We start from the raw sequence: 25,654 nt of genomic DNA, 5'->3' as shown, positions 1-25,654 counted from the left end.
TCTTTGGAAAGAGATGACACCATTTGCAAATGCAATCGACGAGGATGGGATTCGAACTCACGCGTGCAGAGCACAATGGATTAGCAGTCCATCGCCTTAACCACTCGGCCACCTCGTCACTGGACACATTCAGTGGAATGTTTTCTGACGGAAAGTTATCAAGGTTTCACATTGCTGCTTATTTGTGGCAGTTGTGAGATAGGGCATCAAATATCCCTAGCACAATGTGTTAGCAGTCCATCGCCATAACCACTCGGCCACCTCGTCACTGAGTCAAAATGAGTGGAAAGTTTTCCAAAGGAAAAGCATTGAGCTTTGACATTACTGATTATCTTTAGCAGTTACAAGGTCACAATATGCCCCTTAACGATACTGTATCTTTGGAAAGAGATGACACCCTTTGCAAATGCAATCGACGAGGATGGGATTCGAACCCACGCGTGCAGAGCAGAATGGATTAGCAGTCCATCGCCTTAATCACTCGGCCACCTCGTCAACGACTCACGGTGAGTGAAAGTTTTCCAATAGAAAAGCGCTGAGGTTTGATGTTAGTCCTATAGTAGCAGTTATGAGATAGGTGAAAACATGGCCCTTAATGATAGTGTATCTTCGGAAAGAATAGAATCGACGAGGATGGGATTCGAACCCACGCGTGCAGAGCACAATGGATTAGCAGTCCATCGCCTTAACCACTCGGCCACCTCGTCAACGACTCACGGTGAGTGAAAGTTTTCCAATAGAAAAGCGCTGAGGTTTGATGTTAGTCATATAGTAGCAGTTATGAGATAGGTGAAAACATGGCCCTTAATGATAGTGTATCTTCGGAAAGAATAGAATCGACGAGGATGGGATTCGAACCCACGCGTGCAGAGCACAATGGATTAGCAGTCCATCGCCTTAACCACTCGGCCACCTCGCCAACGACTCACGGTGAGTGAAAGTTTTCCAATAGAAAAGCGCTGAGGTTTGATGTTAGTCCTATAGTAGCAGTTATGAGATAGGTTAAAACATGGCCCTTAATGATAGTGTATCTTCGGAAAGAATAGAGTCGACGAGGATGGGATTCGAACCCACGCGTGCAGAGCACAATGGATTAGCAGTCCATCGCCTTAACCACTCGGCCACCTCGTCACTGAGTCGAAATGCGTGGAAAGTTTTCCAAAGGAAAAGCATTGAGCTTTGACATTACTGATTATCTTTAGCAGTTACGAGGTCAAAATATGCCCCTTAACGATAGCAGTCCATCGCCTTAACCACTCGGCCACCTCGTCACTGAGTCAAAATGCGTGGAAAGTTTTCCAAAGGAATAGCATTGAGCTTTGACATTACTGATTATCTTTAGCAGTTACGAGGTCACAATATGCCCCTTAACGATACTGTATCTTTGGAAAGAGATGACACCATTTGCAAATGCAATCGACGAGGATGGGATTCGAACTCACGCATGCAGAGCACAATGGATTAGCAGTCCATCGCCTTAACCACTCGGCCACCTCGTCACTGGACACATTCAGTGGAATGTTTTCTGACGGAAAGTTATCAAGGTTTCACATTGCTGCTTATTTGTGGCAGTTGTGAGATAGGGCATCAAATATCCCTAGCACAATGTGTTAGCAGTCCATCGCCATAACCACTCGGCCACCTCGTCACTGAGTCAAAATGAGTGGAAAGTTTTCCAAAGGAAAAGCATTGAGCTTTGACATTACTGATTATCTTTAGCAGTTACAAGGTCACAATATGCCCCTTAACGATACTGTATCTTTGGAAAGAGATGACACCCTTTGCAAATGCAATCGACGAGGATGGGATTCGAACCCACGCGTGCAGAGCAGAATGGATTAGCAGTCCATCGCCTTAATCACTCGGCCACCTCGTCAACGACTCACGGTGAGTGAAAGTTTTCCAATAGAAAAGCGCTGAGGTTTGATGTTAGTCCTATAGTAGCAGTTATGAGATAGGTGAAAACATGGCCCTTAATGATAGTGTATCTTCGGAAAGAATAGAATCGACGAGGATGGGATTCGAACCCACGCGTGCAGAGCACAATGGATTAGCAGTCCATCGCCTTAACCACTCGGCCACCTCGTCAACGACTCACGGTGAGTGAAAGTTTTCCAATAGAAAAGCGCTGAGGTTTGATGTTAGTCATATAGTAGCAGTTATGAGATAGGTGAAAACATGGCCCTTAATGATAGTGTATCTTCGGAAAGAATAGAATCGACGAGGATGGGATTCGAACCCACGCGTGCAGAGCACAATGGATTAGCAGTCCATCGCCTTAACCACTCGGCCACCTCGCCAACGACTCACGGTGAGTGAAAGTTTTCCAATAGAAAAGCGCTGAGGTTTGATGTTAGTCCTATAGTAGCAGTTATGAGATAGGTTAAAACATGGCCCTTAATGATAGTGTATCTTCGGAAAGAATAGAGTCGACGAGGATGGGATTCGAACCCACGCGTGCAGAGCACAATGGATTAGCAGTCCATCGCCTTAACCACTCGGCCACCTCGTCACTGAGTCGAAATGCGTGGAAAGTTTTCCAAAGGAAAAGCATTGAGCTTTGACATTACTGATTATCTTTAGCAGTTACGAGGTCAAAATATGCCCCTTAACGATAGCAGTCCATCGCCTTAACCACTCGGCCACCTCGTCACTGAGTCAAAATGCGTGGAAAGTTTTCCAAAGGAATAGCATTGAGCTTTGACATTACTGATTATCTTTAGCAGTTACGAGGTCACAATATGCCCCTTAACGATACTGTATCTTTGGAAAGAGATGACACCATTTGCAAATGCAATCGACGAGGATGGGATTCGAACTCACGCATGCAGAGCACAATGGATTAGCAGTCCATCGCCTTAACCACTCGGCCACCTCGTCACTGGACACATTCAGTGGAATGTTTTCTGACGGAAAGTTATCAAGGTTTCACATTGCTGCTTATTTGTGGCAGTTGTGAGATAGGGCATCAAATATCCCTAGCACAATGTGTTAGCAGTCCATCGCCATAACCACTCGGCCACCTCGTCACTGAGTCAAAATGAGTGGAAAGTTTTCCAAAGGAAAAGCATTGAGCTTTGACATTACTGATTATCTTTAGCAGTTACAAGGTCACAATATGCCCCTTAACGATACTGTATCTTTGGAAAGAGATGACACCCTTTGCAAATGCAATCGGCGAGGATGGGATTCGAACCCACGCGTGCAGAGCACAATGGATTAGCAGTCCATCGCCTTAACCACTCGGCCACCTCGTCAACGACTCACGGTGAGTGAAAGTTTTCCAATAGAAAAGCGCTGAGGTTTGATGTTAGTCATATAGTAGCAGTTATGAGATAGGTGAAAACATGGCCCTTAATGATAGTGTATCTTCGGAAAGAATAGAATCGACGAGGATGGGATTCGAACCCACGCGTGCAGAGCAGAATGGATTAGCAGTCCATCGCCTTAACCACTCGGCCACCTCGTCAACGACTCACGGTGAGTGAAAGTTTTCCAATAGAAAAGCGCTGAGGTTTGATGTTAGTCATATAGTAGCAGTTATGAGATAGGTGAAAACATGGCCCTTAATGATAGTGTATCTTCGGAAAGAATAGAATCGACGAGGATGAGATTCGAACCCACGCGTGCAGAGCACAATGGATTAGCAGTCCATCGCCTTAACCACTCGGCCACCTCGTCAACGACTCACGGTGAGTGAAAGTTTTCCAATAGAAAAGCGCTGAGGTTTGATGTTAGTCCTATAGTAGCAGTTATGAGATAGGTTAAAACATGGCCCTTAATGATAGTGTATCTTCGGAAAGAATAGAATCGACGAGGATGGGATTCGAACCCACGCGTGCAGAGCACAATGGATTAGCAGTCCATCGCCTTAACCACTCGGCCACCTCGTCACTGAGTTGAAATGCGTGGAAAGTTTTCCAAAGGTAAAGCATTGAGCTTTGACATTACTGATTATCTTTAGCAGTTACGAGGTCACAATATGCCCCTTAACGATACTGTATCTTTGGAAAGAGATGACACCATTTGCAAATGCAATCGACGAGGATGGGATTCGAACCCACGCGTGCAGAGCACAATGGATTAGCAGTCCATCGCCTTAACCACTCGGCCACCTCGTCACTGAGTCAAAATGCGTGGAAAGTTTTCCAAAGGAAAAGCATTGAGCTTTGACATTACTGATTATCTTTAGCAGTTACGAGGTCAAAATATGCCCCTTAACGATAGCAGTCCATCGCCTTAACCACTCGGCCACCTCGTCACTGAGTCAAAATGCGTGGAAAGTTTTCCAAAGGAAAAGCATTGAGCTTTGACATTACTGATTATCTTTAGCAGTTACGAGGTCACAATATGCCCCTTAACGATACTGTATCTTTGGAAAGAGATGACACCCTTTGCAAATGCAATCGACGAGGATGGGATTCGAACCCACGCGTGCAGAGCACAATGGATTAGCAGTCCATCGCCTTAACCACTCGGCCACCTCGTCACTGGACACATTCAGTGGAATGTTTTCTGACGGAAAGTTATCAAGGTTTCACATTGCTGCTTATTTGTGGCAGTTGTGAGATAGGGCATCAAATATCCCTAGCACAATGTGTTAGCAGTCCATCGCCATAACCACTCGGCCACCTCGTCACTGAGTCAAAATGAGTGGAAAGTTTTCCAAAGGAAAAGCATTGAGCGTTGGCATTACTGATTATCTTTAGCAGTTACAAGGTCACAATATGCCCCTTAACGATACTGTATCTTTGGAAAGAGATGACACCCTTTGCAAATGCAATCGACGAGGATGGGATTCGAACCCACGCGTGCAGAGCAGAATGGATTAGCAGTCCATCGCCTTAACCACTCGGCCACCTCGTCAACGACTCACGGTGAGTGAAAGTTTTCCAATAGAAAAGCGCTGAGGTTTGATGTTAGTCATATAGTAGCAGTTATGAGATAGGTGAAAACATGGCCCTTAATGATAGTGTATCTTCGGAAAGAATAGAATCGACGAGGATGGGATTCGAACCCACGCGTGCAGAGCACAATGGATTAGCAGTCCATCGCCTTAACCACTCGGCCACCTCGTCACTGAGTCGAAATGCGTGGAAAGTTTTCCAAAGGAAAAGCATTGAGCTTTGACATTACTGATTATCTTTAGCAGTTACGAGGTCAAAATATGCCCCTTAACGATAGCAGTCCATCGCCTTAACCACTCGGCCACCTCGTCACTGAGTCAAAATGCGTGGAAAGTTTTCCAAAGGAATAGCATTGAGCTTTGACATTACTGATTATCTTTAGCAGTTACGAGGTCACAATATGCCCCTTAACGATACTGTATCTTTGGAAAGAGATGACACCATTTGCAAATGCAATCGACGAGGATGGGATTCGAACTCACGCGTGCAGAGCACAATGGATTAGCAGTCCATCGCCTTAACCACTCGGCCACCTCGTCACTGGACACATTCAGTGGAATGTTTTCTGACGGAAAGTTATCAAGGTTTCACATTGCTGCTTATTTGTGGCAGTTGTGAGATAGGGCATCAAATATCCCTAGCACAATGTGTTAGCAGTCCATCGCCATAACCACTCGGCCACCTCGTCACTGAGTCAAAATGAGTGGAAAGTTTTCCAAAGGAAAAGCATTGAGCTTTGACATTACTGATTATCTTTAGCAGTTACAAGGTCACAATATGCCCCTTAACGATACTGTATCTTTGGAAAGAGATGACACCTTTTGCAAATGCAATCGACGAGGATGGGATTCGAACCCACGCGTGCAGAGCACAATGGATTAGCAGTCCATCGCCTTAACCACTCGGCCACCTCGTCAACAACTCACGGTGAGTGAAAGTTTTCCAATAGAAAAGCGCTGAGGTTTGATGTTAGACATTATATAGTAGCAGTTATGAGATAGGTGAAAACATGGCCCTTAATGATAGTGTATCTTCGGAAAGAATAGAATCGACGAGGATGGGATTCGAACCCACGCGTGCAGAGCACAATGGATTAGCAGTCCATCACCTTAACCACTCGGCCACCTCGTCAACGACTCACGGTGAGTGAAAGTTTTCCAATAGAAAAGCGCTGAGGTTTAATGTTAGTCATATAGTAGCAGTTATGAGATAGGTGAAAACATGGCCCTTAATGATAGTGTATCTTCGGAAAGAATAGAATCGACGAGGATGGGTTTCGAACCCACGCGTGCAGAGCACAATGGATTAGCAGTCCATCGCCTTAAGCACTCGGCCACCTCGTCAACGACTCACGGTGAGTGAAAGTTTTCCAATAGAAAAGCGCTGAGGTTTGATGTTAGTCCTATAGTAGCAGTTATGAGATAGGTTAAAACATGGCCCTTAATGATAGTGTATCTTCGGAAAGAGATGACATCCTTTGCAAATGCAATCGACGAGGATGGGATTCGAACCCACGCGTGCAGAGCACAATGGATTAGCAGTCCATCGCCTTAACCACTCGGCCACCTCGTCAACGACTCACGGTGAGTGAAAGTTTTCCAATAGAAAAGCGCTGAGGTTTGATGTTAGTCATTATAGAGTAGCAGTTATGAGATAGGTGAAAACATGGCCCTTAATGATAGTGTATCTTTGGAAAGAGATGACATCCTTTGCAAATGCAATCGACGAGGATGGGATTCGAACCCACGCGTGCAGAGCACAATGGATTAGCAGTCCATCGCCTTAACCACTCGGCCACCTCGTCAACGACTCACGGTGAGTGAAAGTTTTCCAATAGAAAAGCGCTGAGGTTTGATGTTAGACATTATATAGTAGCAGTTATGAGATAGGTGAAAACATGGCCCTTAATGATAGTGTATCTTCGGAAAGAATAGAATCGACGAGGATGGGATTCGAACCCACGCGTGCAGAGCACAATGGATTAGCAGTCCATCACCTTAACCACTCGGCCACCTCGTCAACGACTCACGGTGAGTGAAAGTTTTCCAATAGAAAAGCGCTGAGGTTTAATGTTAGTCATATAGTAGCAGTTATGAGATAGGTGAAAACATGGCCCTTAATGATAGTGTATCTTCGGAAAGAATAGAATCGACGAGGATGGGTTTCGAACCCACGCGTGCAGAGCACAAGGGATTAGCAGTCCATCGCCTTAAGCACTCGGCCACCTCGTCAACGACTCACGGTGAGTGAAAGTTTTCCAATAGAAAAGCGCTGAGGTTTGATGTTAGTCCTATAGTAGCAGTTATGAGATAGGTTAAAACATGGCCCTTAATGATAGTGTATCTTCGGAAAGAATAGAATCGACGAGGATGGGATTCGAACCCACGCGTGCAGCGCACAATGGATTAGCAGTCCATCACCTTAACCACTCGGCCACCTCGTCACTGAGTCAAAATGCGTGGAAAGTTTTCCAAAGGAAAAGCATTGAGCTTTGACATTACTGATTATCTTTAGCAGTTACGAGGTCAAAATATGCCCCTTAACGATAGCAGTCCATCGCCTTAACCACTCGGCCACCTCGTCACTGAGTCAAAATGCGTGGAAAGTTTTCCAAAGGAATAGCATTGAGCTTTGACATTACTGATTATCTTTAGCAGTTACGAGGTCACAATATGCCCCTTAACGATACTGTATCTTTGGAAAGAGATGACACCCTTTGCAAATGCAATCGACGAGGATGGGATTCGAACCCACGCGTGCAGAGCACAATGGATTAGCAGTCCATCGCCTTAACCACTCGGCCACCTCGTCACTGGACACATTCAGTGGAATGTTTTCTGACGGAAAGTTATCAAGGTTTCACATTGCTGCTTATTTGTGGCAGTTGTGAGATAGGGCATCAAATATCCCTAGCACAATGTGTTAGCAGTCCATCGCCATAACCACTCGGCCACCTCGTCACTGAGTCAAAATGAGTGGAAAGTTTTCCAAAGGAAAAGCATTGAGCTTTGGCATTACTGATTATCTTTAGCAGTTACAAGGTCACAATATGCCCCTTAACGATACTGTATCTTTGGAAAGAGATGACACCCTTTGCAAATGCAATCGACGAGGATGGGATTCGAACCCACGCGTGCAGAGCAGAATGGATTAGCAGTCCATCGCCTTAACCACTCGGCCACCTCGTCAACGACTCACGGTGAGTGAAAGTTTTCCAATAGAAAAGCGCTGAGGTTTGATATTAGTCCTATAGTAGCAGTTATGAGATAGGTTAAAACATGGCCCTTAATGATAGTGTATCTTCGGAAAGAATAGAATCGACGAGGATGGGATTCGAACCCACGCGTGCAGAGCACAATGGATTAGCAGTCCATCGCCTTAACCACTCGGCCACCTCGTCAACGACTCACGGTGAGTGAAAGTTTTCCAATAGAAAAGCGCTGAGGTTTGATGTTAGTCATATAGTAGCAGTTATGAGATAGGTGAAAACATGGCCCTTAATGATAGTGTATCTTCGGAAAGAATAGAATCGACGAGGATGGGATTCGAACCCACGCGTGCAGAGCACAATGGATTAGCAGTCCATCGCCTTAACCACTCGGCCACCTCGTCAACGACTCACGGTGAGTGAAAGTTTTCCAATAGAAAAGCGCTGAGGTTTGATGTTAGTCCTATAGTAGCAGTTATGAGATAGGTTAAAACATGGCCCTTAATGATAGTGTATCTTCGGAAAGAATAGAATCGACGAGGATGGGATTCGAACCCACGCGTGCAGAGCACAATGGATTAGCAGTCCATCGCCTTAACCACTCGGCCACCTCGTCACTGAGTCAAAATGCGTGGAAAGTTTTCCAAAGGAAAAGCATTGAGCTTTGACATTACTGATTATCTTTAGCAGTTACGAGGTCAAAATATGCCCCTTAACGATAGCAGTCCATCGCCTTAACCACTCGGCCACCTCGTCACTGAGTCAAAATGCGTGGAAAGTTTTCCAAAGGAAAAGCATTGAGCTTTGACATTACTGATTATCTTTAGCAGTTACGAGGTCACAATATGCCCCTTAACGATACTGTATCTTTGGAAAGAGATGACACCCTTTGCAAATGCAATCGACGAGGATGGGATTCGAACCCACGCGTGCAGAGCACAATGGATTAGCAGTCCATCGCCTTAACCACTCGGCCACCTCGTCACTGGACACATTCAGTGGAATGTTTTCTGACGGAAAGTTATCAAGGTTTCACATTGCTGCTTATTTGTGGCAGTTGTGAGATAGGGCATCAAATATCCCTAGCACAATGTGTTAGCAGTCCATCGCCATAACCACTCGGCCACCTCGTCACTGAGTCAAAATGAGTGGAAAGTTTTCCAAAGGAAAAGCATTGAGCTTTGACATTACTGATTATCTTTAGCAGTTACAAGGTCACAATATGCCCCTTAACGATACTGTATCTTTGGAAAGAGATGACACCCTTTGCAAATGCAATCGACGAGGATGGGATTCGAACCCACGCGTGCAGAGCACAATGGATTAGCAGTCCATCGCCTTAACCACTCGGCCACCTCGTCAACGACTCACGGTGAGTGAAAGTTTTCCAATAGAAAAGCGCTGAGGTTTGATGTTAGTCAAATAGTAGCAGTTATGAGATAGGTGAAAACATTGCCCTTAATGATAGTGTATCTTCGGAAAGAATAGAATCGACGAGGATGGGATTCGAACCCACGCGTGCAGAGCACAATGGATTAGCAGTCCATCGCCTTAACCACTCGGCCACCTCGTCAACGACTCAAGGTGAGTAAAAGTTTTCCAATAGAAAAGCGCTGAGGTTTGATGTTAGTCATATAGTAGCAGTTATGAGATAGGTGAAAACATGGCCCTTAATGATAGTGTATCTTCGGAAAGAATAGAATCGACGAGGATGGGATTCGAACCCACGCGTGCAGAGCACAATGGATTAGCAGTCCATCGCCTTAACCACTCGGCCACCTCGTCAACGACTCACGGTGAGTGAAAGTTTTCCAATAGAAAAGCGCTGAGGTTTGATGTTAGTCCTATAGTAGCAGTTATGAGATAGGTTAAAACATGGCCCTTAATGATAGTGTATCTTCGGAAAGAATAGAATCGACGAGGATGGGATTCGAACCCACGCGTGCAGAGCACAATGGATTAGCAGTCCATCGCCTTAACCACTCGGCCACCTCGTCACTGAGTCGAAATGCGTGGAAAGTTTTCCAAAGGAAAAGCATTGAGCTTTGACATTACTGATTATCTTTAGCAGTTACGAGGTCAAAATATGCCCCTTAACGATAGCAGTCCATCGCCTTAACCACTCGGCCACCTCGTCACTGAGTCAAAATGCGTGGAAAGTTTTCCAAAGGAAAAGCATTGAGCTTTGACATTACTGATTATCTTTAGCAGTTACGAGGTCAAAATATGCCCCTTAACGATACTGTATGTTTGGAAAGAGATGACATCCTTTGCAAATGCAATCGACGAGGATGGGATTCGAACCCACGCGTGCAGAGCACAATGGATTAGCAGTCCATCGCCTTAACCACTCGGCCACCTCGTCACTGGACACATTCAGTGGAATGTTTTCTGACGGAAAGTTATCAAGGTTTCACATTGCTGCTTATTTGTGGCAGTTGTGAGATAGGGCATCAAATATCCCTAGCACAATGTGTTAGCAGTCCATCGCCATAACCACTCGGCCACCTCGTCACTGAGTCAAAATGAGTGGAAAGTTTTCCAAAGGAAAAGCATTGAGCTTTGACATTACTGATTATCTTTAGCAGTTACAAGGTCACAATATGCCCCTTAACGATACTGTATCTTTGGAAAGAGATGACACCCTTTGCAAATGCAATCGACGAGGATGGGATTCGAACCCACGCGTGCAGAGCACAATGGATTAGCAGTCCATCGCCTTAACCACTCGGCCACCTCGTCAACGACTCAAGGTGAGTGAAAGTTTTCCAATAGAAAAGCGCTGAGGTTTGATGTTAGTCCTATAGTAGCAGTTATGAGATAGGTGAAAACATGGCCCTTAATGATAGTGTATCATCGGAAAGAATAGAATCGACGAGGATGGGATTCGAACCCACGCGTGCAGAGCACAATGGATTAGCAGTCCATCGCCTTAACCACTCGGCCACCTCGTCACTGAGTCGAAATGCGTGGAAAGTTTTCCAAAGGAAAAGCATTGAGCTTTGACATTACTGATTATCTTTAGCAGTTACGAGGTCAAAATATGCCCCTTAACGATAGCAGTCCATCGCCTTAACCACTCGGCCACCTCGTCACTGAGTCAAAATGCGTGGAAAGTTTTCCAAAGGAATAGCATTGAGCTTTGACATTACTGATTATCTTTAGCAGTTACGAGGTCAAAATATGCCCCTTAACGATACTGTATCTTTGGAAAGAGATGACATCCTTTTCAAATGCAATCAACAAGGATGGGATTCGAACCCACGCGTGCAGAGCACAATGGATTAGCAGTCCATCGCCTTAACCACTCGGCCACCTCGTCACTGGACACATTTATTGGAATGTTTTCTGACGGAAAGTTATCAAGGTTTCACATTGCTGCTTATTTGTGGCAGTTGTGAGATAGGGCATCAAATATCCCTAGCACAATGTGTTAGCAGTCCATCGCCATAACCACTCGGCCACCTCGTCACTGAGTCAAAATGAGTGGAAAGTTTTCCAAAGGAAAAGCATTGAGCTTTGACATTACTGATTATCTTTAGCAGTTACAAGGTCACAATATGCCCCTTAACGATACTGTATCTTTGGAAAGAGATGACACCCTTTGCAAATGCAATCGACAAAGATGGGATTCGAACCCACGCGTGCAGAGCAGAATGGATTAGCAGTCCATCGCCTTAACCACTCGGCCACCTCGTCAACGACTCACGGTGAGTGAAAGTTTTCCAATAGAAAAGCGCTGAGGTTTGATGTTAGTCCTATAGTAGCAGTTATGAGATAGGTTAAAACATGGCCCTTAATGATAGTGTATCTTCGGAAAGAATAGAATCGACGAGGATGGGATTCGAACCCACGCGTGCAGAGCACAATGGATTAGCAGTCCATCGCCTTAACCACTCGGCCACCTCGTCAACGACTCACGGTGAGTGAAAGTTTTCCAATAGAAAAGCGCTGAGGTTTGATGTTAGTCCTATAGTAGCAGTTATGAGATAGGTTAAAACATGGCCCTTAATGATAGTGTATCTTCGGAAAGAATAGAATCGACGAGGATGGGATTCGAACCCACGCGTGCAGAGCACAATGGATTAGCAGTCCATCGCCTTAACCACTCGGCCACCTCGTCACTGAGTCGAAATGCGTGGAAAGTTTTCCAAAGGAAAAGCATTGAGCTTTGACATTACTGATTATCTTTAGCAGTTACGAGGTCAAAATATGCCCCTTAACGATAGCAGTCCATCGCCTTAACCACTCGGCCACCTCGTCACTGAGTCAAAATGCGTGGAAAGTTTTCCAAAGGAAAAGCATTGAGCTTTGACATTACTGATTATCTTTAGCAGTTACGAGGTCAAAATATGCCCCTTAACGATACTGTATCTTTGGAAAGAGATGACACCCTTTGCAAATGCAATCGACGAGGATGGGATTCGAACCCACGCGTGCAGAGCACAATGGATTAGCAGTCCATCGCCTTAACCACTCGGCCACCTCGTCAACGACTCACTGTGAGTGAAAGTTTTCCAATAGAAAAGCGCTGAGGTTTGATGTTAGTCATATAGTAGCAGTTATGAGATAGGTGAAAACATTGCCCTTAATGATAGTGTATCTTCGGAAAGAATAGAATCGACGAGGATGGGATTCGAACCCACGCGTGCAGAGCACAATGGATTAGCAGTCCATCGCCTTAACCACTCGGCCACCTCGTCAACGACTCACGGTGAGTGAAAGTTTTCCAATAGAAAAGCACTGAGGTTTGATGTTAGTCATTATATAGTAGCAGTTATGAGATAGGTGAAAACATGGCCCTTAATGATAGTGTATCTTTGGAAAGAGATGACATCCTTTGCAAATGCAATCGACGAGGATGGGATTCGAACCCACGCGTGCAGAGCACAATGGATTAGCAGTCCATCGCCTTAACCACTCGGCCACCTCGTCAACGACTCACGGTGAGTGAAAGTTTTCCAATAGAAAAGCGCTGAGGTTTGATGTTAGTCATTATATAGTAGCAGTTATGAGATAGGTGAAAACATGGCCCTTAATGATAGTGTATCTTCGGAAAGAATAGAATCGAAGAGGATGGGATTCGAACCCACGCGTGCAGAGCACAATGGATTAGCAGTCCATCGCCTTAACCACTCGGCCACCTCGTCAACGACTCACGCTGAGTGAAAGTTTTCCAATAGAAAAGCGCTGAGGTTTGATGTTAGTCCTATAGTAGCAGTTATGAGATAGGTGAAAACATGGCCCTTAATGATAGTGTATCATCGGAAAGAATAGAATCGACGAGGATGGGATTCGAACCCACGCGTGCAGAGCACAATGGATTAGCAGTCCATCGCCTTAACCACTCGGCCACCTCGTCACTGAGTCGAAATGCGTGGAAAGTTTTCCAAAGGAAAAGCATTGAGCTTTGACATTACTGATTATCTTTAGCAGTTACGAGGTCAAAATATGCCCCTTAACGATAGCAGTCCATCGCCTTAACCACTCGGCCACCTCGTCACTGAGTCAAAATGCGTGGAAAGTTTTCCAAAGGAAAAGCATTGAGCTTTGACATTACTGATTATCTTTAGCAGTTACGAGGTCAAAATATGCCCCTTAACGATACTGTATCTTTGGAAAGAGATGACATCCTTTGCAAATGCAATCGACGAGGATGGGATTCGAACCCACGCGTGCAGAGCACAATGGATTAGCAGTCCATCGCCTTAACCACTCGGCCACCTCGTCACTGGACACATTCAGTGGAATGTTTTCTGACGGAAAGTTATCAAGGTTTCACATTGCTGCTTATTTGTGGCAGTTGTGAGATAGGGCATCAAATATCCCTAGCACAATGTGTTAGCAGTCCATCGCCATAACCACTCGGCCACCTCGTCACTGAGTCAAAATGAGTGGAAAGTTTTCCAAAGGAAAAGCATTGAGCTTTGACATTACTGATTATCTTTAGCAGTTACAAGGTCACAATATGCCCCTTAACGATACTGTATCTTTGGAAAGAGATGACACCCTTTGCAAATGCAATCGACGAGGATGGGATTCGAACCCACGCGTGCAGAGCACAATGGATTAGCAGTCCATCGCCTTAACCACTCGGCCACCTCGTCAACGACTCACGGTGAGTGAAAGTTTTCCAATAGAAAAGCGCTGAGGTTTGATGTTAGTCCTATAGTAGCAGTTATGAGATAGGTTAAAACATGGCCCTTAATGATAGTGTATCTTCGGAAAGAATAGAATCGACGAGGATGGGATTCGAACCCACGCGTGCAGAGCACAATGGATTAGCAGTCCATCGCCTTAACCACTCGGCCACCTCGTCAACGACTCACGGTGAGTGAAAGTTTTCCAATAGAAAAGCGCTGAGGTTTGATGTTAGTCCTATAGTAGCAGTTATGAGATAGGTTAAAACATGGCCCTTAATGATAGTGTATCTTCGGAAAGAATAGAATCGACGAGGATGGGATTCGAACCCACGCGTGCAGAGCACAATGGATTAGCAGTCCATCGCCTTAACCACTCGGCCACCTCGTCACTGAGTCGAAATGCGTGGAAAGTTTTCCAAAGGAAAAGCATTGAGCTTTGACATTACTGATTATCTTTAGCAGTTACGAGGTCAAAATATGCCCCTTAACGATAGCAGTCCATCGCCTTAACCACTCGGCCACCTCGTCACTGAGTCAAAATGCGTGGAAAGTTTTCCAAAGGAAAAGCATTGAGCTTTGACATTACTGATTATCTTTAGCAGTTACGAGGTCAAAATATGCCCCTTAACGATACTGTATCTTTGGAAAGAGATGACACCCTTTGCAAATGCAATCGACGAGGATGGGATTCGAACCCACGCGTGCAGAGCACAATGGATTAGCAGTCCATCGCCTTAACCACTCGGCCACCTCGTCAACGACTCACTGTGAGTGAAAGTTTTCCAATAGAAAAGCGCTGAGGTTTGATGTTAGTCCTATAGTAGCAGTTATGAGATAGGTGAAAACATGGCCCTTAATGATAGTGTATCTTCGGAAAGAATAGAATCGACGAGGATGGGATTCGAACCCACGCGTGCAGAGCACAATGGATTAGCAGTCCATCACCTTAACCACTCGGCCACCTCGTCAACGACTCACGGTGAGTGAAAGTTTTCCAATAGAAAAGCGCTGAGGTTTAATGTTAGTCATATAGTAGCAGTTATGAGATAGGTGAAAACATGGCCCTTAATGATAGTGTATCTTCGGAAAGAATAGAATCGACGAGGATGGGATTCGAACCCACGCGTGCAGAGCACAATGGATTAGCAGTCCATCGCCTTAACCACTCGGCCACCTCGTCAACGACTCACTGTTAGTGAAAGTTTTCCAATAGAAAAGCGCTGAGGTTTGATGTTAGTCCTATAGTAGCAGTTATGAGATAGGTTAAAACATGGCCCTTAATGATAGTGTATCTTCGGAAAGAATAGAATCGACGAGGATGGGATTCGAACCCACGCGTGCAGAGCACAATGGATTAGCAGTCCATCACCTTAACCACTCGGCCACCTCGTCACTGAGTCAAAATGCGTGGAAAGTTTTCCAAAGGAAAAGCATTGAGCTTTGACATTACTGATTATCTTTAGCAGTTACGAGGTCAAAATATGCCCCTTAACGATAGCAGTCCATCGCCTTAACCACTCGGCCACCTCGTCACTGAGTCGAAATGCGTGGAAAGTTTTCCAAAGGAAAAGCATTGAGCTTTGACATTACTGATTATCTTTAGCAGTTACGAGGTCAAAATATGCCCCTTAACGATAGCAGTCCATCGCCTTAACCACTCGGCCACCTCGTCACTGAGTCAAAATGCGTGGAAAGTTTTCCAAAGGAATAGCATTGAGCTTTGACATTACTGATTATCTTTAGCAGTTACGAGGTCAAAATATGCCCCTTAACGATACTGTATCTTTGGAAAGAGATGACATCCTTTTCAAATGCAATCAACAAGGATGGGATTCGAACCCACGCGTGCAGAGCACAATGGATTAGCAGTCCATCGCCTTAACCACTCGGCCACCTCGTCACTGGACACATTCATTGGAATGTTTTCTGACGGAAAGTTATCAAGGTTTCACATTGCTGCTTATTTGTGGCAGTTGTGAGATAGGGCATCAAATATCCCTAGCACAATGTGTTAGCAGTCCATCGCCATAACCACTCGGCCACCTCGTCACTGAGTCAAAATGAGTGGAAAGTTTTCCAAAGGAAAAGCATTGAGCTTTGACATTACTGATTATCTTTAGCAGTTACAAGGTCACAATATGCCCCTTAACGATACTGTATCTTTGGAAAGAGATGACACCCTTTGCAAATGCAATCGACGAAGATGGGATTCGAACCCACGCGTGCAGAGCAGAATGGATTAGCAGTCCATCGCCTTAACCACTCGGCCACCTCGTCAACGACTCACGGTGAGTGAAAGTTTTCCAATAGAAAAGCGCTGAGGTTTGATGTTAGTCCTATAGTAGCAGTTATGAGATAGGTTAAAACATGGCCCTTAATGATAGTGTATCTTCGGAAAGAATAGAATCGACGAGGATGGGATTCGAACCCACGCGTGCAGAGCACAATGGATTAGCAGTCCATCGCCTTAACCACTCGGCCACCTCGTCAACGACTCACGGTGAGTGAAAGTTTTCCAATAGAAAAGCGCTGAGGTTTGATGTTAGTCCTATAGTAGCAGTTATGAGATAGGTTAAAACATGGCCCTTAATGATAGTGTATCTTCGGAAAGAATAGAATCGACGAGGATGGGATTCGAACCCACGCGTGCAGAGCACAATGGATTAGCAGTCCATCGCCTTAACCACTCGGCCACCTCGTCACTGAGTCGAAATGCGTGGAAAGTTTTCCAAAGGAAAAGCATTGAGCTTTGCCATTACTGATTATCTTTAGCAGTTACGAGGTCAAAATATGCCCCTTAACGATAGCAGTCCATCGCCTTAACCACTCGGCCACCTCGTCACTGAGTCAAAATGCGTGGAAAGTTTTCCAAAGGAAAAGCATTGAGCTTTGACATTACTGATTATCTTTAGCAGTTACGAGGTCAAAATATGCCCCTTAACGATACTGTATCTTTGGAAAGAGATGACACCCTTTGCAAATGCAATCGACGAGGATGGGATTCGAACCCACGCGTGCAGAGCACAATGGATTAGCAGTCCATCGCCTTAACCACTCGGCCACCTCGTCAACGACTCACTGTGAGTGAAAGTTTTCCAATAGAAAAGCGCTGAGGTTTGATGTTAGTCATATAGTAGCAGTTATGAGATAGGTGAAAACATTGCCCTTAATGATAGTGTATCTTCGGAAAGAATAGAATCGACGAGGATGGGATTCGAACCCACGCGTGCAGAGCACAATGGATTAGCAGTCCATCGCCTTAACCACTCGGCCACCTCGTCAACGACTCACGGTGAGTGAAAGTTTTCCAATAGAAAAGCGCTGAGGTTTGATGTTAGTCATTATATAGTAGCAGTTATGAGATAGGTGAAAACATGGCCCTTAATGATAGTGTATCTTTGGAAAGAGATGACATCCTTTGCAAATGCAATCGACGAGGATGGGATTCGAACCCACGCGTGCAGAGCACAATGGATTAGCAGTCCATCGCCTTAACCACTCGGCCACCTCGTCAACGACTCACGGTGAGTGAAAGTTTTCCAATAGAAAAGCGCTGAGGTTTGATGTTAGTCATTATATAGTAGCAGTTATGAGATAGGTGAAAACATGGCCCTTAATGATAGTGTATCTTCGGAAAGAATAGAATCGACGAGGATGGGATTCGAACCCACGCGTGCAGAGCACAATGGATTAGCAGTCCATCACCTTAACCACTCGGCCACCTCGTCAACGACTCACGGTGAGTGAAAGTTTTCCAATAGAAAAGCGCTGAGGTTTAATGTTAGTCATATAGTAGCAGTTATGAGATAGGTGAAAACATGGCCCTTAATGATAGTGTATCTTCGGAAAGAATAGAATCGACGAGGATGGGATTCGAACCCACGCGTGCAGAGCACAATGGATTAGCAGTCCATCGCCTTAACCACTCGGCCACCTCGTCAACGACTCACTGTGAGTGAAAGTTTTCCAATAGAAAAGCGCTGAGGTTTGATGTTAGTCCTATAGTAGCAGTTATGAGATAGGTTAAAACATGGCCCTTAATGATAGTGTATCTTCGGAAAGAATAGAATCGACGAGGATGGGATTCGAACCCACGCGTGCAGAGCACAATGGATTAGCAGTCCATCACCTTAACCACTCGGCCACCTCGTCACTGAGTCAAAATGCGTGGAAAGTTTTCCAAAGGAAAAGCATTGAGCTTTGACATTACTGATTATCTTTAGCAGTTACGAGGTCAAAATATGCCCCTTAACGATAGCAGTCCATCGCCTTAACCACTCGGCCACCTCGTCACTGAGTCAAAATGCGTGGAAAGTTTTCCAAAGGAATAGCATTGAGCTTTGACATTACTGATTATCTTTAGCAGTTACGAGGTCACAATATGCCCCTTAACGATACTGTATCTTTGGAAAGAGATGACACCCTTTGCAAATGCAATCGACGAGGATGGGATTCGAACCCACGCGTGCAGAGCACAATGGATTAGCAGTCCATCGCCTTAACCACTCGGCCACTTCGTCACTGGACACATTCAGTGGAATGTTTTCTGACGGAAAGTTATCAAGGTTTCACATTGCTGCTTATTTGTGGCAGTTGTGAGATAGGGCATCAAATATCCCTAGCACAATGTGTTAGCAGTCCATCGCCATAACCACTCGGCCACCTCGTCACTGAGTCAAAATGAGTGGAAAGTTTTCCAAAGGAAAAGCATTGAGCTTTGACATTACTGATTATCTTTAGCAGTTACAAGGTCACAATATGCCCCTTAACGATACTGTATCTTTGGAAAGAGATGACACCCTTTGCAAATGCAATCGACGAGGATGGGATTCGAACCCACGCGTGCAGAGCAGAATGGATTAGCAGTCCATCGCCTTAACCACTCGGCCACCTCGTCAACGACTCACGGTGAGTGAAAGTTTTCCAATAGAAAAGCGCTGAGGTTTGATGTTAGTCCTATAGTAGCAGTTATGAGATAGGTTAAAACATGGCCCTTAATGATAGTGTATCTTCGGAAAGAATAGAATCGACGAGGATGGGATTCGAACCCACGCGTGCAGAGCACAATGGATTAGCAGTCCATCGCCTTAACCACTCGGCCACCTCGTCAACGACTCACGGTGAGTGAAAGTTTTCCAATAGAAAAGCGCTGAGGTTTGATGTTAGTCCTATAGTAGCAGTTATGAGATAGGTTAAAACATGGCCCTTAATGATAGTGTATCTTCGGAAAGAATAGAATCGACGAGGATGGGATTCGAACCCACGCGTGCAGAGCACAATGGATTAGCAGTCCATCGCCTTAACCACTCGGCCACCTCGTCACTGAGTCGAAATGCGTGGAAAGTTTTCCAAAGGAAAAGCATTGAGCTTTGACATTACTGATTATCTTTAGCAGTTACGAGGTCAAAATATGCCCCTTAACGATAGCAGTCCATCGCCTTAACCACTCGGCCACCTCGTCACTGAGTCAAAATGCGTGGAAAGTTTTCCAAAGGAAAAGCATTGAGCTTTGACATTACTGATTATCTTTAGCAGTTACGAGGTCAAAATATGCCCCTTAACGATACTGTATCTTTGGAAAGAGATGACACCCTTTGCAAATGCAATCGACGAGGATGGGATTCGAACCCACGCGTGCAGAGCACAATGGATTAGCAGTCCATCGCCTTAACCACTCGGCCACCTCGTCAACGACTCACTGTGAGTGAAAGTTTTCCAATAGAAAAGCGCTGAGGTTTGATGTTAGTCATATAGTAGCAGTTATGAGATAGGTGAAAACATTGCCCTTAATGATAGTGTATCTTCGGAAAGAATAGAATCGACGAGGATGGGATTCGAACCCACGCGTGCAGAGCACAATGGATTAGCAGTCCATCGCCTTAACCACTCGGCCACCTCGTCAACGACTCACGGTGAGTGAAAGTTTTCCAATAGAAAAGCGCTGAGGTTTGATGTTAGTCATTATATAGTAGCAGTTATGAGATAGGTGAAAACATGGCCCTTAATGATAGTGTATCTTTGGAAAGAGATGACATCCTTTGCAAATGCAATCGACGAGGATGGGATTCGAACCCACGCGTGCAGAGCACAATGGATTAGCAGTCCATCGCCTTAACCACTCGGCCACCTCGTCAACGACTCACGGTGAGTGAAAGTTTTCCAATAGAAAAGCGCTGAGGTTTGATGTTAGTCATTATATAGTAGCAGTTATGAGATAGGTGAAAACATGGCCCTTAATGATAGTGTATCTTCGGAAAGAATAGAATCGACGAGGATGGGATTCGAACCCACGCGTGCAGAGCACAATGGATTAGCAGTCCATCACCTTAACCACTCGGCCACCTCGTCAACGACTCACGGTGAGTGAAAGTTTTCCAATAGAAAAGCGCTGAGGTTTAATGTTAGTCATATAGTAGCAGTTATGAGATAGGTGAAAACATGGCCCTTAATGATAGTGTATCTTCGGAAAGAATAGAATCGACGAGGATGGGATTCGAACCCACGCGTGCAGAGCACAATGGATTAGCAGTCCATCGCCTTAACCACTCGGCCACCTCGTCAACGACTCACTGTGAGTGAAAGTTTTCCAATAGAAAAGCGCTGAGGTTTGATGTTAGTCCTATAGTAGCAGTTATGAGATAGGTTAAAACATGGCCCTTAATGATAGTGTATCTTCGGAAAGAATAGAATCGACGAGGATGGGATTCGAACCCACGCGTGCAGAGCACAATGGATTAGCAGTCCATCACCTTAACCACTCGGCCACCTCGTCACTGAGTCAAAATGCGTGGAAAGTTTTCCAAAGGAAAAGCATTGAGCTTTGACATTACTGATTATCTTTAGCAGTTACGAGGTCAAAATATGCCCCTTAACGATAGCAGTCCATCGCCTTAACCACTCGGCCACCTCGTCACTGAGTCAAAATGCGTGGAAAGTTTTCCAAAGGAATAGCATTGAGCTTTGACATTACTGATTATCTTTAGCAGTTACGAGGTCACAATATGCCCCTTAACGATACTGTATCTTTGGAAAGAGATGACACCCTTTGCAAATGCAATCGACGAGGATGGGATTCGAACCCACGCGTGCAGAGCACAATGGATTAGCAGTCCATCGCCTTAACCACTCGGCCACTTCGTCACTGGACACATTCAGTGGAATGTTTTCTGACGGAAAGTTATCAAGGTTTCACATTGCTGCTTATTTGTGGCAGTTGTGAGATAGGGCATCAAATATCCCTAGCACAATGTGTTAGCAGTCCATCGCCATAACCACTCGGCCACCTCGTCACTGAGTCAAAATGAGTGGAAAGTTTTCCAAAGGAAAAGCATTGAGCTTTGACATTACTGATTATCTTTAGCAGTTACAAGGTCACAATATGCCCCTTAACGATACTGTATCTTTGGAAAGAGATGACACCCTTTGCAAATGCAATCGACGAGGATGGGATTCGAACCCACGCGTGCAGAGCAGAATGGATTAGCAGTTCATCGCCTTAACCACTCGGCCACCTCGTCAACGACTCACGTTGAGTGAAAGTTTTCCAATAGAAAAGCGCTGAGGTTTGATGTTAGTCCTATAGTAGCAGTTATGAGATAGGTTAAAACATGGCCCTTAATGATAGTGTATCTTCGGAAAGAATAGAATCGACGAGGATGGGATTCGAACCCACGCGTGCAGAGCACAATGGATTAGCAGTCCATCGCCTTAACCACTCGGCCACCTCGTCAACGACTCACGGTGAGTGAAAGTTTTCCAATAGAAAAGCGCTGAGGTTTGATGTTAGTCATTATATAGTAGCAGTTATGAGATAGGTGAAAACATGGCCCTTAATGATAGTGTATCTTCGGAAAGAATAGAATCGACGAGGATGGGATTCGAACCCACGCGTGCAGAGCACAATGGATTAGCAGTCCATCGCCTTAACCACTCGGCCACCTCGTCAACGACTCACGGTGAGTGAAAGTTTTCCAATAGAAAAGCGCTGAGGTTTAATGTTAGTCATATAGTAGCAGTTATGAGATAGGTGAAAACATGGCCCTTAATGATAGTGTATCTTCGGAAAGAATAGAACCGACGAGGATGGGATTCGAACCCACGCGTGCAGAGCACAATGGATTAGCAGTCCATCGCCTTAACCACTCGGCCACCTCATCACTGAGTCAAAATGCGTGGAAAGTTTTCCAAAGGAAAAGCATTGAGCTTTGACATTACTGATTATCTTTAGCAGTTACGAGGTCAAAATATGCCCCTTAACGATAGCAGTCCATCGCCTTAACCACTCGGCCACCTCGTCACTGAGTCAAAATGCGTGGAAAGTTTTCCAAAGGAAAAGCATTGAGCTTTGACATTACTGATTATCTTTAGCAGTTACGAGGTCACAATATGCCCCTTAACGATACTGTATCTTTGGAAAGAGATGACACCCTTTGCAAACGCAATCGACGAGGATGGGATTCGAACCCACGCGTGCAGAGCACAATGGATTAGCAGTCCATCGCCTTAACCACTCGGCCACCTCGTCACTGGACACATTCAGTGGAATGTTTTCTGACGGAAAGTTATCAAGGTTTCACATTGCTGCTTATTTGTGGCAGTTGTGAGATAGGGCATCAAATATCCCTAGCACAATGTGTTAGCAGTCCATCGCCATAACCACTCGGCCACCTCGTCACTGAGTCAAAATGAGTGGAAAGTTTTCCAAAGGAAAAGCATTGAGCTTTGACATTACTGATTATCTTTAGCAGTTACAAGGTCACAATATGCCCCTTAACGATACTGTATCTTTGGAAAGAGATGACACCCTTTGCAAATGCAATCGACGAGGATGGGATTCGAACCCACGCGTGCAGAGCACAATGGATTAGCAGTCCATCGCCTTAACCACTCGGCCACCTCGTCAACGACTCACGGTGAGTGAAAGTTTTCCAATAGAAAAGCGCTGAGGTTTGATGTTAGTCCTATAGTAGCAGTTATGAGATAGGTTAAAACATGGCCCTTAATGATAGTGTATCTTCGGAAAGAATAGAATCGACGAGGATGGGATTCGAACCCACGCGTGCAGAGCACAATGGATTAGCAGTCCATCGCCTTAACCACTCGGCCACCTCGTCAACGACTCACGGTGAGTTAAAGTTTTCCAATAGAAAAGCGCTGAGGTTTGATGTTAGTCATATAGTAGCAGTTATGAGATAGGTGAAAACATGGCCCTTAATGATAGTGTATCTTCGGAAAGAATAGAATCGACGAGGATGGGATTCGAACCCACGCGTGCAGAGCACAATGGATTAGCAGTCCATCGCCTTAACCACTCGGCCACCTCGTCAACGACTCACGGTGAGTGAAAGTTTTCCAATAGAAAAGCGCTGAGGTTTGATGTTAGTCCTATAGTAGCAGTTATGAGATAGGTTAAAACATGGCCCTTAATGATAGTGTATCTTCGGAAAGAATAGAATCGACGAGGATGGGATTCGAACCCACGCGTGCAGAGCACAATGGATTAGCAGTCCATCGCCTTAACCACTCGGCCACCTCATCACTGAGTCAAAATGCGTGGAAAGTTTTCCAAAGGAAAAGCATTGAGCTTTGACATTACTGATTATCTTTAGCAGTTACGAGGTCAAAATATGCCCCTTAACGATAGCAGTCCATCGCCTTAACCACTCGGCCACCTCGTCACTGAGTCAAAATGCGTGGAAAGTTTTCCAAAGGAAAAGCATTGAGCTTTGACATTACTGATTATCTTTAGCAGTTACGAGGTCAAAATATGCCCCTTAACGATACTGTATCTTTGGAAAGAGATGACACCCTTTGCAAATGCAATCGACGAGGATGGGATTCGAACCCACGCGTGCAGAGCACAATGGATTAGCAGTCCATCGCCTTAACCACTCGGCCACCTCGTCAACGACTCACTGTGAGTGAAAGTTTTCCAATAGAAAAGCGCTGAGGTTTGATGTTAGTCATATAGTAGCAGTTATGAGATAGGTGAAAACATTGCCCTTAATGATAGTGTATCTTCGGAAAGAATAGAATCGACGAGGATGGGATTCGAACCCACGCGTGCAGAGCACAATGGATTAGCAGTCCATCGCCTTAACCACTCGGCCACCTCGTCAACGACTCACGGTGAGTGAAAGTTTTCCAATAGAAAAGCGCTGAGGTTTGATGTTAGTCATTATATAGTAGCAGTTATGAGATAGGTGAAAACATGGCCCTTAATGATAGTGTATCTTTGGAAAGAGATGACATCCTTTGCAAATGCAATCGACGAGGATGGGATTCGAACCCACGCGTGCAGAGCACAATGGATTAGCAGTCCATCGCCTTAACCACTCGGCCACCTCGTCAACGACTCACGGTGAGTGAAAGTTTTCCAATAGAAAAGCGCTGAGGTTTGATGTTAGTCATTATATAGTAGCAGTTATGAGATAGGTGAAAACATGGCCCTTAATGATAGTGTATCTTCGGAAAGAATAGAATCGACGAGGATGGGATTCGAACCCACGCGTGCAGAGCACAATGGATTAGCAGTCCATCACCTTAACCACTCGGCCACCTCGTCAACGACTCACGGTGAGTGAAAGTTTTCCAATAGAAAAGCGCTGAGGTTTAATGTTAGTCATATAGTAGCAGTTATGAGATAGGTGAAAACATGGCCCTTAATGATAGTGTATCTTCGGAAAGAATAGAATCGACGAGGATGGGATTCGAACCCACGCGTGCAGAGCACAATGGATTAGCAGTCCATCGCCTTAACCACTCGGCCACCTCGTCAACGACTCACTGTGAGTGAAAGTTTTCCAATAGAAAAGCGCTGAGGTTTGATGTTAGTCCTATAGTAGCAGTTATGAGATAGGTTAAAACATGGCCCTTAATGATAGTGTATCTTCGGAAAGAATAGAATCGACGAGGATGGGATTCGAACCCACGCGTGCAGAGCACAATGGATTAGCAGTCCATCACCTTAACCACTCGGCCACCTCGTCACTGAGTCAAAATGCGTGGAAAGTTTTCCAAAGGAAAAGCATTGAGCTTTGACATTACTGATTATCTTTAGCAGTTACGAGGTCAAAATATGCCCCTTAACGATAGCAGTCCATCGCCTTAACCACTCGGCCACCTCGTCACTGAGTCAAAATGCGTGGAAAGTTTTCCAAAGGAATAGCATTGAGCTTTGACATTACTGATTATCTTTAGCAGTTACGAGGTCACAATATGCCCCTTAACGATACTGTATCTTTGGAAAGAGATGACACCCTTTGCAAATGCAATCGACGAGGATGGGATTCGAACCCACGCGTGCAGAGCACAATGGATTAGCAGTCCATCGCCTTAACCACTCGGCCACTTCGTCACTGGACACATTCAGTGGAATGTTTTCTGACGGAAAGTTA

General features: G+C 45.1%; 59 non-coding genes across 59 annotated transcripts; all 59 read right to left on the bottom strand.

The window, feature by feature from the left end:
- Nucleotides 1-625: 625 nt before the first annotated feature.
- On the bottom strand, nucleotides 626-707 carry trnas-gcu. Its single transcript has one exon. It is a non-coding gene; the product is annotated as a tRNA-Ser (tRNA).
- Nucleotides 708-837: 130 nt separating this feature from the next.
- Nucleotides 838-919, bottom strand: trnas-gcu. Its single transcript has one exon. It is a non-coding gene; the product is annotated as a tRNA-Ser (tRNA).
- Nucleotides 920-1,049: 130 nt separating this feature from the next.
- Nucleotides 1,050-1,131, bottom strand: trnas-gcu. The gene has a single exon. It is a non-coding gene; the product is annotated as a tRNA-Ser (tRNA).
- Nucleotides 1,132-2,006: 875 nt separating this feature from the next.
- trnas-gcu lies at nucleotides 2,007-2,088 on the bottom strand. Its single transcript has one exon. It is a non-coding gene; the product is annotated as a tRNA-Ser (tRNA).
- Nucleotides 2,089-2,218: 130 nt separating this feature from the next.
- On the bottom strand, nucleotides 2,219-2,300 carry trnas-gcu. The gene has a single exon. It is a non-coding gene; the product is annotated as a tRNA-Ser (tRNA).
- Nucleotides 2,301-2,430: 130 nt separating this feature from the next.
- trnas-gcu lies at nucleotides 2,431-2,512 on the bottom strand. Its single transcript has one exon. It is a non-coding gene; the product is annotated as a tRNA-Ser (tRNA).
- A 1,299-nt stretch (nucleotides 2,513-3,811) lies between these two features.
- On the bottom strand, nucleotides 3,812-3,893 carry trnas-gcu. Its single transcript has one exon. It is a non-coding gene; the product is annotated as a tRNA-Ser (tRNA).
- Nucleotides 3,894-4,039: 146 nt separating this feature from the next.
- On the bottom strand, nucleotides 4,040-4,121 carry trnas-gcu. The gene has a single exon. It is a non-coding gene; the product is annotated as a tRNA-Ser (tRNA).
- Nucleotides 4,122-4,407: 286 nt separating this feature from the next.
- On the bottom strand, nucleotides 4,408-4,489 carry trnas-gcu. The gene has a single exon. It is a non-coding gene; the product is annotated as a tRNA-Ser (tRNA).
- Nucleotides 4,490-4,996: 507 nt separating this feature from the next.
- Nucleotides 4,997-5,078, bottom strand: trnas-gcu. Its single transcript has one exon. It is a non-coding gene; the product is annotated as a tRNA-Ser (tRNA).
- A 663-nt stretch (nucleotides 5,079-5,741) lies between these two features.
- Nucleotides 5,742-5,823, bottom strand: trnas-gcu. The gene has a single exon. It is a non-coding gene; the product is annotated as a tRNA-Ser (tRNA).
- A 574-nt stretch (nucleotides 5,824-6,397) lies between these two features.
- trnas-gcu lies at nucleotides 6,398-6,479 on the bottom strand. Its single transcript has one exon. It is a non-coding gene; the product is annotated as a tRNA-Ser (tRNA).
- A 150-nt stretch (nucleotides 6,480-6,629) lies between these two features.
- trnas-gcu lies at nucleotides 6,630-6,711 on the bottom strand. Its single transcript has one exon. It is a non-coding gene; the product is annotated as a tRNA-Ser (tRNA).
- A 925-nt stretch (nucleotides 6,712-7,636) lies between these two features.
- On the bottom strand, nucleotides 7,637-7,718 carry trnas-gcu. Its single transcript has one exon. It is a non-coding gene; the product is annotated as a tRNA-Ser (tRNA).
- A 507-nt stretch (nucleotides 7,719-8,225) lies between these two features.
- Nucleotides 8,226-8,307, bottom strand: trnas-gcu. The gene has a single exon. It is a non-coding gene; the product is annotated as a tRNA-Ser (tRNA).
- Nucleotides 8,308-8,437: 130 nt separating this feature from the next.
- trnas-gcu lies at nucleotides 8,438-8,519 on the bottom strand. Its single transcript has one exon. It is a non-coding gene; the product is annotated as a tRNA-Ser (tRNA).
- Nucleotides 8,520-8,649: 130 nt separating this feature from the next.
- On the bottom strand, nucleotides 8,650-8,731 carry trnas-gcu. Its single transcript has one exon. It is a non-coding gene; the product is annotated as a tRNA-Ser (tRNA).
- Nucleotides 8,732-9,017: 286 nt separating this feature from the next.
- On the bottom strand, nucleotides 9,018-9,099 carry trnas-gcu. The gene has a single exon. It is a non-coding gene; the product is annotated as a tRNA-Ser (tRNA).
- A 295-nt stretch (nucleotides 9,100-9,394) lies between these two features.
- Nucleotides 9,395-9,476, bottom strand: trnas-gcu. The gene has a single exon. It is a non-coding gene; the product is annotated as a tRNA-Ser (tRNA).
- A 130-nt stretch (nucleotides 9,477-9,606) lies between these two features.
- On the bottom strand, nucleotides 9,607-9,688 carry trnas-gcu. The gene has a single exon. It is a non-coding gene; the product is annotated as a tRNA-Ser (tRNA).
- A 130-nt stretch (nucleotides 9,689-9,818) lies between these two features.
- trnas-gcu lies at nucleotides 9,819-9,900 on the bottom strand. The gene has a single exon. It is a non-coding gene; the product is annotated as a tRNA-Ser (tRNA).
- Nucleotides 9,901-10,030: 130 nt separating this feature from the next.
- trnas-gcu lies at nucleotides 10,031-10,112 on the bottom strand. The gene has a single exon. It is a non-coding gene; the product is annotated as a tRNA-Ser (tRNA).
- A 286-nt stretch (nucleotides 10,113-10,398) lies between these two features.
- On the bottom strand, nucleotides 10,399-10,480 carry trnas-gcu. Its single transcript has one exon. It is a non-coding gene; the product is annotated as a tRNA-Ser (tRNA).
- A 295-nt stretch (nucleotides 10,481-10,775) lies between these two features.
- On the bottom strand, nucleotides 10,776-10,857 carry trnas-gcu. The gene has a single exon. It is a non-coding gene; the product is annotated as a tRNA-Ser (tRNA).
- Nucleotides 10,858-10,987: 130 nt separating this feature from the next.
- Nucleotides 10,988-11,069, bottom strand: trnas-gcu. Its single transcript has one exon. It is a non-coding gene; the product is annotated as a tRNA-Ser (tRNA).
- Nucleotides 11,070-11,944: 875 nt separating this feature from the next.
- On the bottom strand, nucleotides 11,945-12,026 carry trnas-gcu. Its single transcript has one exon. It is a non-coding gene; the product is annotated as a tRNA-Ser (tRNA).
- A 130-nt stretch (nucleotides 12,027-12,156) lies between these two features.
- On the bottom strand, nucleotides 12,157-12,238 carry trnas-gcu. Its single transcript has one exon. It is a non-coding gene; the product is annotated as a tRNA-Ser (tRNA).
- Nucleotides 12,239-12,524: 286 nt separating this feature from the next.
- Nucleotides 12,525-12,606, bottom strand: trnas-gcu. Its single transcript has one exon. It is a non-coding gene; the product is annotated as a tRNA-Ser (tRNA).
- A 130-nt stretch (nucleotides 12,607-12,736) lies between these two features.
- Nucleotides 12,737-12,818, bottom strand: trnas-gcu. The gene has a single exon. It is a non-coding gene; the product is annotated as a tRNA-Ser (tRNA).
- Nucleotides 12,819-12,968: 150 nt separating this feature from the next.
- On the bottom strand, nucleotides 12,969-13,050 carry trnas-gcu. Its single transcript has one exon. It is a non-coding gene; the product is annotated as a tRNA-Ser (tRNA).
- A 345-nt stretch (nucleotides 13,051-13,395) lies between these two features.
- trnas-gcu lies at nucleotides 13,396-13,477 on the bottom strand. Its single transcript has one exon. It is a non-coding gene; the product is annotated as a tRNA-Ser (tRNA).
- A 286-nt stretch (nucleotides 13,478-13,763) lies between these two features.
- Nucleotides 13,764-13,845, bottom strand: trnas-gcu. The gene has a single exon. It is a non-coding gene; the product is annotated as a tRNA-Ser (tRNA).
- A 295-nt stretch (nucleotides 13,846-14,140) lies between these two features.
- trnas-gcu lies at nucleotides 14,141-14,222 on the bottom strand. Its single transcript has one exon. It is a non-coding gene; the product is annotated as a tRNA-Ser (tRNA).
- A 130-nt stretch (nucleotides 14,223-14,352) lies between these two features.
- trnas-gcu lies at nucleotides 14,353-14,434 on the bottom strand. Its single transcript has one exon. It is a non-coding gene; the product is annotated as a tRNA-Ser (tRNA).
- Nucleotides 14,435-14,564: 130 nt separating this feature from the next.
- On the bottom strand, nucleotides 14,565-14,646 carry trnas-gcu. Its single transcript has one exon. It is a non-coding gene; the product is annotated as a tRNA-Ser (tRNA).
- Nucleotides 14,647-14,932: 286 nt separating this feature from the next.
- On the bottom strand, nucleotides 14,933-15,014 carry trnas-gcu. The gene has a single exon. It is a non-coding gene; the product is annotated as a tRNA-Ser (tRNA).
- Nucleotides 15,015-15,356: 342 nt separating this feature from the next.
- On the bottom strand, nucleotides 15,357-15,438 carry trnas-gcu. The gene has a single exon. It is a non-coding gene; the product is annotated as a tRNA-Ser (tRNA).
- A 1,227-nt stretch (nucleotides 15,439-16,665) lies between these two features.
- Nucleotides 16,666-16,747, bottom strand: trnas-gcu. The gene has a single exon. It is a non-coding gene; the product is annotated as a tRNA-Ser (tRNA).
- A 130-nt stretch (nucleotides 16,748-16,877) lies between these two features.
- On the bottom strand, nucleotides 16,878-16,959 carry trnas-gcu. Its single transcript has one exon. It is a non-coding gene; the product is annotated as a tRNA-Ser (tRNA).
- A 286-nt stretch (nucleotides 16,960-17,245) lies between these two features.
- trnas-gcu lies at nucleotides 17,246-17,327 on the bottom strand. The gene has a single exon. It is a non-coding gene; the product is annotated as a tRNA-Ser (tRNA).
- A 130-nt stretch (nucleotides 17,328-17,457) lies between these two features.
- On the bottom strand, nucleotides 17,458-17,539 carry trnas-gcu. The gene has a single exon. It is a non-coding gene; the product is annotated as a tRNA-Ser (tRNA).
- Nucleotides 17,540-17,689: 150 nt separating this feature from the next.
- On the bottom strand, nucleotides 17,690-17,771 carry trnas-gcu. Its single transcript has one exon. It is a non-coding gene; the product is annotated as a tRNA-Ser (tRNA).
- Nucleotides 17,772-18,116: 345 nt separating this feature from the next.
- Nucleotides 18,117-18,198, bottom strand: trnas-gcu. Its single transcript has one exon. It is a non-coding gene; the product is annotated as a tRNA-Ser (tRNA).
- Nucleotides 18,199-19,285: 1,087 nt separating this feature from the next.
- On the bottom strand, nucleotides 19,286-19,367 carry trnas-gcu. The gene has a single exon. It is a non-coding gene; the product is annotated as a tRNA-Ser (tRNA).
- A 130-nt stretch (nucleotides 19,368-19,497) lies between these two features.
- Nucleotides 19,498-19,579, bottom strand: trnas-gcu. Its single transcript has one exon. It is a non-coding gene; the product is annotated as a tRNA-Ser (tRNA).
- Nucleotides 19,580-19,865: 286 nt separating this feature from the next.
- trnas-gcu lies at nucleotides 19,866-19,947 on the bottom strand. Its single transcript has one exon. It is a non-coding gene; the product is annotated as a tRNA-Ser (tRNA).
- Nucleotides 19,948-20,077: 130 nt separating this feature from the next.
- trnas-gcu lies at nucleotides 20,078-20,159 on the bottom strand. Its single transcript has one exon. It is a non-coding gene; the product is annotated as a tRNA-Ser (tRNA).
- Nucleotides 20,160-20,309: 150 nt separating this feature from the next.
- On the bottom strand, nucleotides 20,310-20,391 carry trnas-gcu. The gene has a single exon. It is a non-coding gene; the product is annotated as a tRNA-Ser (tRNA).
- A 345-nt stretch (nucleotides 20,392-20,736) lies between these two features.
- On the bottom strand, nucleotides 20,737-20,818 carry trnas-gcu. Its single transcript has one exon. It is a non-coding gene; the product is annotated as a tRNA-Ser (tRNA).
- A 1,087-nt stretch (nucleotides 20,819-21,905) lies between these two features.
- trnas-gcu lies at nucleotides 21,906-21,987 on the bottom strand. The gene has a single exon. It is a non-coding gene; the product is annotated as a tRNA-Ser (tRNA).
- Nucleotides 21,988-22,120: 133 nt separating this feature from the next.
- On the bottom strand, nucleotides 22,121-22,202 carry trnas-gcu. Its single transcript has one exon. It is a non-coding gene; the product is annotated as a tRNA-Ser (tRNA).
- Nucleotides 22,203-22,700: 498 nt separating this feature from the next.
- Nucleotides 22,701-22,782, bottom strand: trnas-gcu. Its single transcript has one exon. It is a non-coding gene; the product is annotated as a tRNA-Ser (tRNA).
- Nucleotides 22,783-23,077: 295 nt separating this feature from the next.
- On the bottom strand, nucleotides 23,078-23,159 carry trnas-gcu. Its single transcript has one exon. It is a non-coding gene; the product is annotated as a tRNA-Ser (tRNA).
- Nucleotides 23,160-23,289: 130 nt separating this feature from the next.
- Nucleotides 23,290-23,371, bottom strand: trnas-gcu. Its single transcript has one exon. It is a non-coding gene; the product is annotated as a tRNA-Ser (tRNA).
- Nucleotides 23,372-23,501: 130 nt separating this feature from the next.
- On the bottom strand, nucleotides 23,502-23,583 carry trnas-gcu. Its single transcript has one exon. It is a non-coding gene; the product is annotated as a tRNA-Ser (tRNA).
- A 498-nt stretch (nucleotides 23,584-24,081) lies between these two features.
- trnas-gcu lies at nucleotides 24,082-24,163 on the bottom strand. Its single transcript has one exon. It is a non-coding gene; the product is annotated as a tRNA-Ser (tRNA).
- Nucleotides 24,164-24,293: 130 nt separating this feature from the next.
- Nucleotides 24,294-24,375, bottom strand: trnas-gcu. Its single transcript has one exon. It is a non-coding gene; the product is annotated as a tRNA-Ser (tRNA).
- Nucleotides 24,376-24,525: 150 nt separating this feature from the next.
- Nucleotides 24,526-24,607, bottom strand: trnas-gcu. Its single transcript has one exon. It is a non-coding gene; the product is annotated as a tRNA-Ser (tRNA).
- Nucleotides 24,608-24,952: 345 nt separating this feature from the next.
- On the bottom strand, nucleotides 24,953-25,034 carry trnas-gcu. Its single transcript has one exon. It is a non-coding gene; the product is annotated as a tRNA-Ser (tRNA).
- Between the last annotated feature and the right edge of the window lie 620 nt (nucleotides 25,035-25,654).

This window comes from Alosa sapidissima, chromosome 18, assembly GCF_018492685.1.
Source record: "Alosa sapidissima isolate fAloSap1 chromosome 18, fAloSap1.pri, whole genome shotgun sequence".
NCBI classification, from domain to species: Eukaryota; Metazoa; Chordata; class Actinopteri; order Clupeiformes; family Clupeidae; genus Alosa; species Alosa sapidissima.
The sequence above is the reverse complement of the archived record's forward strand: the minus strand, read 5'-3'. Positions and strand labels throughout refer to the sequence as shown.